Here is an 8,897-nt window from a genome sequence, read left to right as displayed (position 1 = left end):
GTTCTGGAAAGACTCAGTGAAGTAGTATTCGGCAAAACCAGAACGAGGAAGTGGGAGGGGGTGGGTGGGAGGACAGGGGAAGAGAAAGGGGCTTATGGGACTTTCGGGGAGTGGGGGGCTAGAAAAGGGGAAATCATTTGAAATGTAAATAAAAAATTATATCGAAGAAAAAAAAGATGTTTTTCATTCTTTAAAAAATTCATGCATTTATATAAATTATTTTGATATGCCCTTCCTCTACTCTATCTTTCTAAGTACTTTAGGACACAGCAGGACATCTCTACCCATCTTTATGTTTTTATTTCATTTATCATTAATAATCTAATCAGCATTGGTGCAATTAGTGCTGACCATGAGTCTTAATATTTTCCTGTTATCTTTATTTATTACATTAATCTGTTTTGCTTTTCTTACCCAAGGTTTGTTTTTTTCATACATGTGTATTGTTCATTTTTACTGTCATTATTAATTACCATTATTTTTGGCAAATTTTCATCTATATAAAATGTATACTTATCACTTTTATCCTCTACTTTCCTCTCAACATTGTTATACCTCCTTTCTTTCCAGCAGCTCTATACAATTAACTTCTGTTTATTTAGTTTTGTGATCTACTGGGATTAACCAGGGATGTCTATGTGGCAATTAGTTTGGGGCAATCCTTTTGAATGTGGCTGTATATTTTCTCTCTGCATATTTAGTTTTACATTATTTCTGTTAATTTATTGTTTGCCACATTTTACTTTTTCTGACTGTGTAAAATAGCAATAGCTACAGTTTTGAGTCTGCTGTATGAGTTTAAATTCCATAGTTAAGCTCAGATCTCCGCTTCGGGGTCCAGAACATCCAGGGCTGCAATGCCACATCTCCAGGTCCTGCAAGAGGCAAGAGGAGCATTCAGGAGGCTGGCTGGGAGGAGTCAGTGTGCTCTGGTGAGTCCAGCAGGCACCTGCGGGAGCCTTCAGGTGTCTGCTATGGGAACTGAATAGCCTTGGCCACAGCACTTGGTCTCCAGGAAGTGAAGGAGACCTGGTATGCACCCGGAAACAGACTGGGAGCACACAGCTTGCTCCAGCAACACAGCACTTGGGTTCCAGTCCTGAGGCCTCTGGTGGGAGCCTTCAGATCTCCACTTCGGGATCCAGAACAGCCTTGGCTACAACACCACATCTCCAGGACCAGCATGAGGCAAGAGGGACATCCAGGAGGCCAGCTGAGAGGAGTCAGTGTGCTCTGGTGAGTCCAGCAGGCCCCTGCGGGAGCCTTCAGGTATCTGCTTCAGGATATGAACAGCCTGGGCCACAGCACCCTGTCTCCAGGCAGTGTGAGAAGTCAGCTGTGCACCAGAGGCCACTGGGGAAGAGGCAGCTTGCACTGGTGAGTCCAGCATTGACAAGACCAACTAACACCAGTGAGAACTAGATGGCAAAAGGCAAATGCAGGAACGTCACTAACAGAAATCAAGGCAATATGGCAACATCTGAACCCAATTCTCCTTTAACAGCATGTCCTGGATACCCCATCACACCAGTAAAACAAGATTTGAATTTAAAATCACTGGTCATGATGCTGGTACAGGAACACAGGAAGGACATACTTAAAGAAATTCAGGAGAAAATGGATCAAAAGTTAGAAGCCCTTACAAGGGAAACATAAAAATCATTTAAAGAAATTCAGGAGAATACAAAAGCCAATAAGGAGGAAACGCAAAAATCACTTAAAGAAATACAAGAGAACTTTGGTCAAACAGGTTGAGTTTTCTGAAAGAGGAAACACAAAAATGTCTTAAAGAATTACAGGAAAGTACAAACAAGCAAGTGAAGGAGCTAAGCAAAACCATCCAGGATCTAAAATCAGAAGTAGAAACAACTAAGAAAACTCAAAGGGAGACAACTTTGGAGATAGAAAGCCTTGGGAAGAAATCAGGGGACAGAGATGCAAATATCAACAACAGAATACAAGAGATAGAAGAAAGAATCTCAGATGCTGAAAATTCCATAGAAACCATGGACTCAACAGTTAAGGAAAATGCAAAATGCAAAAAGCTTGTAACTCAAAATATCCAGGAAATCCAGGACAACTTAAAGGGCCAGCAAATATCTTCGAGAAAATTATGGAAGAAAACTTCCCTAACCTAAAGAGAGAGATTCCCATGAATATACAAGAAGCCTACAGAACTCCAAACTGACTAGACCAGAACAGAAATACCTCCCATCACATAATTCCGATGGCTGAGAGGCACCTTAAGATGTGCTCAACATCATTAGTTATTAGGGAAATACAAATCAAAACAACTCTGAGATTTCACCTTACACCAGTCAGAATGGCTAAGATAAAAAACTCAGGAGACAGCAGGTGTTGTCGAGGATGTGGAGAAAGAAGAACACCCCTCCACTGCTGGTGGGGCTGTAAGATGATACAACTAATTTGGAAATCAATCTGGTGGTTCCTCAGAAAACTGGACATGACACTTCCAGAAAACCCTGCTATATTTCTCTTGGGCATATACCCAATGGATTCCCCAGCATGCAATATAGACACATGATTCATTATGTTCATAGCAGCCTTATTTATAATAGCCCGAAGCTGGAAAGAACCCAGATGCCCCTCAAAGGAGGAATGGATACAGAAAATGTGGTATGTTTACACAATGGAATACTACTCAGCAATTAGAAACAATGAATTCACAAAACTTTTAGGCAAATGGTTTGATCTGGAATATATCATCCTAAGTGAGGTAACCCTAACAAAAGAATACACATGGAATGCAATCTCTGATAAGTGGATATTAATTATCCCAGAAGCCCTGAATACCCAAGGTACAAATTGCATAACAAATGACTCCCATGAAGAAGCATGGAGAAGGTCCTGATCCTGGAAAGGATTGATCTAGCATTGGAGGGGAATATAAGGATAGAGAAGAAAAGGAGGGAGGTGATAGGAGAATGGATGGAGAGAAGAAGGTTTATGGGACATATGGGGAGTGGGGATCCAGGAAAGGGGAAATCGTTTGGAATGTAAACAAAGAATATAGAAAATAAAAATATTAATAAAAAAGAATTACTAAAAAAATCCATAGTTAATATTTGCTACAAGAAGAAATGACTTTATGAAACTAATAAGATATGCAATTGGGTACATTATGATATCATTCTATAGAAGACACTGGATGATCTGGAGTTCTTAAATATGAGCTCTGCTTTATGAGACAAAATGCTAAGAATGATAGGCAAGATGTTTTAGATAATATGCTGTCAAAATCACTCCCTAAACTTGCTTCATTTAATTCCTTTTTAAGCTAGTGACAGAGATGATCTATTACTCATTATTTTAAAAGGTTCTTCAATAGACCTGAAAAGTAATGAATAGCTCTTTTGACCCCTGGCCCAGAGATAATTATGATTATCTGCACTATTTGGTGTGAAAATAATCAGACAATGTTCTTGGTCTATTACTTCTACTGTGATATTTTGTGATATTTGATATTATACACATCAAATCATGAAGGTTATTCAACCTTAGATTTCTGAAAATGGACTTAGCTTGAAATGACTGTTGAGCCTATGTAGGTATGTATTCCTGAAAGCTGAACATAACCGATTTCATCTCCTATGGACAAAACTTTAAAATACTTAGTAATTTCTTACATTTTTTTATTCAATATATTTTTTATTTATATTTCAAATGATTTCCCCTTTTCTAGACCCCCACTCCCCGAAAGTCCCATCAGCCCCCTTCCCTCCCCCTGTTTTCCCAACCAACCCTTCCCACTTCCCTGTTCTGGTTTTGCCCTATACTGCTTCACTGAGTCTTTCCAGAACAAGGGGACACTCCTCCATTCTTCTTGTACTTCATTTGATGTGTGGATTATGTTTTGGGTATTCCAGTTTTCTAGGTTAATATCCACTTATTAGAGAGTGCATACCATGATTCATCTTTTGAGTCTGAGTTACCTCACTTAGTATGATGTTCTCCAGCTCCATCCATTTGCCTAAGAATTTCATGAATTCATTGTTTCTAATGGCTGAATAGTACTCCATTGTGTATATATACCACATTTTTTGCATCCACTCTTCTGTTGAATGATACCTGGGTTCTTTCCAGCTTCTGGCAATTATAAATAGGGCTGCTATGAACATAGTGTAACATGTATCCTTATTACATGCTGGGGAATCTTCTGGGTATATGCCCAGGAGTGGTATAGCAGGATCTTCTGGAAGTGAGGTGCCCCGTTTTTGGAGGAACCTCCAGACTGATTTCCAGAGTGGTTGTACCAATTTGCAACCCACCAGCAGTGAAGGAGTGTTCCTCTTACTCCACCTCCTCCCCAACATCTGCTGTCTCCTTAATTTTTAATCTTAGCCATTCTGACTGGAGTAATTTCAGGGTTTTTTTTATTTGAATTTCCCTAATGACTAATGAAGTTGAGCATTTTTAAGATGCTTCTCTGCCTACCGAAGTTCTTCAGGTGAAAATTCTTTGTTTAATGCTGTACTCCAATTTTTAATAGGGTTATATGGTTTTCTGGAGTATAACGTCTTGAGTTCTTTGTATATATTGGATATCAGCCTTCTATCTGATGTAGGGTTGGTGAAGATCTTTTCCCAATTTGTTGATTGCTGATTTGTCCTTTTGATGGTGTCTTTGCCTTACAGAAACTTTGTAATTTTATGAGGTCCCATTTGTCAATTCTTGATCTTAGAGCATTCGCTATTAGTGATCTGTTCAGAAACTTTCCCCCTGTAACGATGTCCTCAAGTGTCTTCCCCAGTTTCTTTTCTATTAGCGTCACAGTGTCTGGCTTTATGTGGAGGTCCTTGATCCATTTGGTGTTGAGCTTAGTACAAGGAGACAAGGATGGATCAATTCCCATTCTTCTGCATGCTGACCTCCAGTTGAACTAGCACCATTTGTTGAAAAGGCTATCTTTTTTCCATTGGATGTTTTCAGCCCCTTTGTCGAGGATCAAGTGGCCATAGGTGTGTGGGTTCATTTCTGGATCTTCAACCCTGTTCCATTGATCCGCCTGCCTGTCACTGTACCAATACCATGCAGTTTTTAATACTATTGCTCTGTAGTATTGCTTGAGGTCAGGGATACTGATACCCCCAGAATTTCTTTTATTGTTGAGAATAGTTTTAGCTATCCTGGGTTTTTTGTTATTCCAAATGAATTTGAGGATTGCTCTTTCTAACTCTGTGAAGAATTGTGTTGGGATTTTGATGGGTATTGCACTGAATCTGTATATTACTTTTGGCAAAGTGGCCATTTTAAGTATATTAATCCTGCCAATCCATGAGCATGGGAGGTTTTTCCATTTTTTTGAGGTCTTCTTCCATTTCCTTCTTCATGGTCTTGAAGTTCTTGTCATACAGATCTTTCACATGTTTGGTAAGAGTCACCTTAAGGTACTTTATACTGTTTGTGGCCATTGTGAATGGGGTCATTTCCCTAATTTCTTTCTCAGCCTGCTTATCCTTTGAGTATAGGAAGGGTACTGATTTGCTTGAGTTGATTTTATAACCTGCCACTTTGCTGAAGTTGTTTATCAGCTGTAGGAGTTCTCTAGTGGAGTTATTTTGGGTCACTTAGGTAGACTATCATATCATCTGCAAATAATGATAGTTTGACTTCTTCCTTTCCAATTTGTATCCCTTGGGCTGGAGAGATAGCTAAGTGGTTAAGAGCACTGACTACTCTTCTGAAGGTCCTGAGCTCAAATCCCAGCAACCATATGGTGGCTCACAACCATCTGTAATGAGATTTGACGCCCTCTTCTGGTGTGTCTGAAGACAGCTACAGTGTATTTACATATAGTAATAAATAAATTAAAAAAAAGAATAGTCAATTTCTTACTTTTAAATACTCCACTGAATAGAATACTGGAAGAGAAGTATGTACCTACACATGATGTCAGAATACTGCTTTATTATTATCTGTTTTCCTAGACTGTCTGGAAACAAGAGATTCACTTTGATACTCTAGACAGTATTTAGGATGCATTCTTAGAAAACTAAAGAAACATACACATAATTTGTTGTATAATTTTAATAAACAGATTCTAAAACAATAATTATTACATATTAAACTCACAATTGTCTTTAGTTCTGTGGCATCTGTTTTCTGCTATTTTGCATGTTTCATGTAGTTTATGACCTTTAAAATATGCAGTGGTTTAGATTTCATCTATACATTTCTAAATTACAGGTACCACAGCATACTTTACAATGTATAGTTCACTTTAGTACCTTATTGTTCTGCTTCTTTTCTTCACAACTCTCCCAGTTGTAGAATATGTAGGAAGTCTCACAGTTCATATCCATGAAGGGTAAAGGTTGATATTGGTGAAGAGACTGCTATTGGTGGCAAATCCATAATTTACACATCAGATAAAAACTAAACAATCTTATTTCATACCTAATATCCATAAATACTAATTTGTGTAATATCAATGTACAACATTATGCAAATGAACAGACCCAGCTCATACAATAATTTTGCTGAACTTAAGACACAGTCTATACCTGCAACAACCCCTGAAGAATTTGCTCAGGTTGCTACAATTTCTGCAAATGGAGACAAAGACATTGGGAATATCATTTCTGATACAATGAAAAATGTTGTAAGGAAGGTTGTCAACACAGTGAAGGATGGATACTAAAACCCTGAATGATGAGCTAGATATTATTGAAGGCATGAAGTTTGATAGAGGATATATTTTATATTTCCCCATATTTCATTAACACATCAAAAGGTCAAAAGTGTGAATTCCAAGATGCCTATGTTTTGTTGAGTGAAAATAAAATTTCTAGTGTTCAGTCCATTGTACCTGCTCTTGAAATTGCTAATGCTCATCAGAAGCCCTTGGTTATAATCGCTGAAGATGTTGACAGAGTAGCTCTAAGCACACTGGTTTTGTACAGGCTAAAAGTTGATCTTCAGGTTGTAGAAGTCAAAGCTCCAGGGTTCATGGACAATAGGAAGAACAAGATTAAAAATATGTCTATTGCTACTGGTGGTGCAGTGTTTGGAGAATAGGGGTTGAATCTAAATCTTGAAGATGTTCAAGTTCATGACTTAGGAAAAGTTGGAGAGGTCATTGTCACCAAAGATGATGTCATGATTTTGAAAGAAAAAGATGACAAAGCTCCCACTGAAAAATGTATTAAAGAAATCACTGAGCAGCTAGATATCACAACTAGTGAATATAAAAAGGAAAAGCTGAATGAAGAACTTGCAAAACTTTTAGATAGAGTAGATGTGTCAAAGTTTGCAGGGACAATTGATGTTGAAGTGAATGAGATGAAAGACAGAGTTACAGATGCTTGCAATGCTACAAGAGCAGCTGTTGAAGAAGGTATTGTTCTAGGAGGGGGCTGTGTCCTGCTTTGGTGCACTACAGCCTTGGATTCACCTTGGATTAAAGCCTGCTAATGAAGATCAGAAAATAGGTAAAGAAATTATTAAAAGAAGACTTAAAATTCCTGCAGTGACAATTGATAAGAATGCAGGTGTTGAAAGATCTTTGATAGTTGAGAAAATTTTGTAGAGTTCCTCAGAAGTTGGTTATGATGCCATGCTTGGAGATTCTGTGAACATAGTGGAAAAGGGAATCATTGATCCAACAAAGGTTGTAAGAACTGCCTTACTGGATGCTGCTGCAATGGCCTCCTTGATAAGTACAGCAGAAGCTGTAGTGACAAAAATTCCTAAAGAAGAGAAGGACCCTGGAATGGGTTCAATGGGTGGAATGGGAAGGGGTATGGGAGGTGGTATGTTCTAACTCCTAGAATAGTGCTTTGCCCTTATCAATGAACTGTGACAGTAAGCTCAAGGCAGGGTCATAACCGATAACTTCAGAGAAGTCACCTGGAAAAAAAAATGACTGAAGAGAAGGCTGGCTGACCACTGTAAGCATCAGTTACTGGTTTCCTTTGACAATATATAATGGTTTACTGTCCCTTCCCCCCACAGCATTTAGCTGTGACCCTCCTGACTGGCAGCCTCCACCCTTCCCCTGGTGTTATCTCCAGCCTATTCAAGCTGCAACATTCCTGGCCTACAGCCTCCACCCTTCCCCCCCCCCTCCCCCCCCCCCCCCCCGTGTTATCTCTGGCCCTTGTTCCATTGGGAACAATACAGCCACTTTCACCTTAACTACCAAGGCCGCCTCAGGGCAGTTTCACCTGGAGACCAGCAGAAAACTGCATGACTGGAAGCAGGCAACCTGCTGAGAAGAAGATCCAAGGAATTCGCGGCCATTTGGGGGGCAGGGTGGTTTTCCAAAGACTATATATACTGGCTACATAATAGTAAAGTCAGTCTCTATGGGCAGCTGTCCTCTTGACTCATTTCTCTTTCGCCCCCTTCCCGTTACCCCCAGAATTCTCTTCCAGGTATTCCGGTTCACATGTGGCCGAGGGCGGCTACACTTTACTGTTGTCATTGTCCATGCCTACAGATAACTTATTTTGTATTTTTTGAATAAAGACATTGTACCTTCATGATTCTGGGTATAAGAGTTATACCAGTGTCCTGCTTTCAATTTAAATCTCTGAGGCATCTGTACTGTTCTGTTAGCTTCAGGACTGTAGCACTGTGTCACCACATGAGAAATTCAGAAGCAGCCTTTCTGTGGAGGGTGGGAATGACTGTGTACAAAGTAGAGAAATATCCAATTATGTTACAACCTTTATATAATAAAATTTTGTTTAAATTTGAAAAAAAAGATTTCTGAATATCATTACTTAGGGAAATTCTCAATCTTCTGATTGTATTCTGTCTTCTATTTCTTGTACATTTCAAGGCAAGTGTAGTCTAGTTTTCATTTTCTCATGATGACATCTAGTAGGCAAACATAGCATAGAAAGGTTCACAAGTGAAAACTTACTAAGGAA

At 39.1% G+C, this 8,897-nt stretch overlaps 1 pseudogene; it reads left to right on the top strand.

Moving 5' to 3' along the window:
• Nucleotides 1-2,006: 2,006 nt before the first annotated feature.
• On the top strand, nucleotides 2,007-7,783 carry LOC127692391 (60 kDa heat shock protein, mitochondrial-like; annotated as a pseudogene).
• Nucleotides 7,784-8,897: the final 1,114 nt, after the last annotated feature.

Source organism: Apodemus sylvaticus, chromosome 9 (assembly GCF_947179515.1).
Source record: "Apodemus sylvaticus chromosome 9, mApoSyl1.1, whole genome shotgun sequence".
Lineage (NCBI taxonomy): Eukaryota > Metazoa > Chordata > Mammalia > Rodentia > Muridae > Apodemus > Apodemus sylvaticus.
The sequence above is the reverse complement of the archived record's forward strand: the minus strand, read 5'-3'. Positions and strand labels throughout refer to the sequence as shown.